General features: G+C 29.3%; 2 long non-coding RNA genes across 2 annotated transcripts; one reads left to right on the top strand and one right to left on the bottom strand.

The window, feature by feature from the left end:
- Nucleotides 1–17: 17 nt before the first annotated feature.
- LOC108743756 lies at nt 18–545 on the top strand. The gene is made up of 3 exons (XR_001938870.1): nt 18–151; nt 210–339; nt 453–545. It is a non-coding gene; the product is annotated as an uncharacterized LOC108743756 (long non-coding RNA).
- Nucleotides 341–1,016, bottom strand: LOC108743755. The gene is made up of 2 exons (XR_001938869.2): nt 845–1,016; nt 341–792 (listed from the first exon to the last, which is right to left on the bottom strand). It is a non-coding gene; the product is annotated as an uncharacterized LOC108743755 (long non-coding RNA).
- Nucleotides 1,017–1,288: the final 272 nt, after the last annotated feature.

Below are 1,288 nucleotides of genomic sequence, written 5' to 3'. Positions count from 1 at the left end.
TCATTGAGCTTGTCTATGGTCATTGAGAGGGAGTAAACGATCGGTGTCAAAACAACCGACCGAAGTAGCTAACTGAATTTACCATAGACATGGACATGTCTATGGAACTTAGTTTAAAACAATTTAATTGTTTTATTAACAAAGAAAAACGGTAATAACGTTGAATTTATTTATTATCTACATTTGAGCAAAGATTCTTCCTTATTTAGATATATTCCAGTAACATACTTTAGAGTAGTGGGGGAAAAAATATAAGTATTTGAATAGTAAACAATCAGTGCGCCTGCTCAATAATCAGGTGGATGTTATTGTGAAGTGCGGATGTTATTAAACAACTATGTGAGTTTATTAAACATTATTTATTTATTTTTAGAATATATATGTACTTACATTTTTATTATTGTTGTTAATTTCACACATTATTATCTCTTTAACTTTCTACCTTCGTTAAGTTATCTAATGGAGGCTTAGGTTTACTAGACTTGCGATGACCACTGTGACCTTTCTTATCATCTTCTGGATCAATTACACGTAATGCCTCTTCAAATGAATCAAACAATGCCTTGAGTAAATTAGAATAATATTTGTTTATTATTCTACCAAAGCTCTTGGTCGTTTTATAAGAAAGAAGTACAAAATTTTCTATTTCGACCCTCAACTTGGTAATATTTTTCAGCCAGTACAAGGCAAATCTGCTTATAAATTCGAAGAAAAATTTGTCTCTCAATTTAATCACGTCCTGTATACCTTCCCAGGGATTTAGTTGATGATCTTGTTCTTCATCATTTATTGCTTAATAAATACAAATATTAAAATAATTAATATTTCGTATAAATTTTCATACCTTTTTTAATATCTGCAGACACCAACAATAGAGGCATTAGTAAAGGTAATAACAAAATTGTGCTTTTCATTGTAATTTTTTTGGAGTTTAGTTTTTCTTTCGCGTGTTACCACATCTCTAAGTATTTTAGCTCGTTACGAAATTTAGAAAATAAAAAAATTGAGTAAGTACGTGACAATTTTTGATTTCGTTTATCTCACGTTTTGCAATTGTTCTAGACTATTATAGCATTCATTTGTTTGCTTGTTTATTGGTTGTAATTATGAATAAATTCAAAATTGTTTATTTGTTTAAAAGTTTACGTTACAAATGTAAGGTTCGGTTTGGTTTTGTTGAATAATGTGAGGTTATGTTGCTCTGTAGTACATCAGAGGAATGATAGATGGAATTAATGTAGGTTTCCGTAGGCACAGTTCAAAAATACCAAATTATTTATAAATTATT

This window comes from Agrilus planipennis, unplaced genomic scaffold (assembly GCF_000699045.2).
Source record: "Agrilus planipennis isolate EAB-ADULT unplaced genomic scaffold, Apla_2.0 scaffold1881, whole genome shotgun sequence".
NCBI classification, from domain to species: Eukaryota; Metazoa; Arthropoda; class Insecta; order Coleoptera; family Buprestidae; genus Agrilus; species Agrilus planipennis.
The sequence above is the reverse complement of the archived record's forward strand: the minus strand, read 5'-3'. Positions and strand labels throughout refer to the sequence as shown.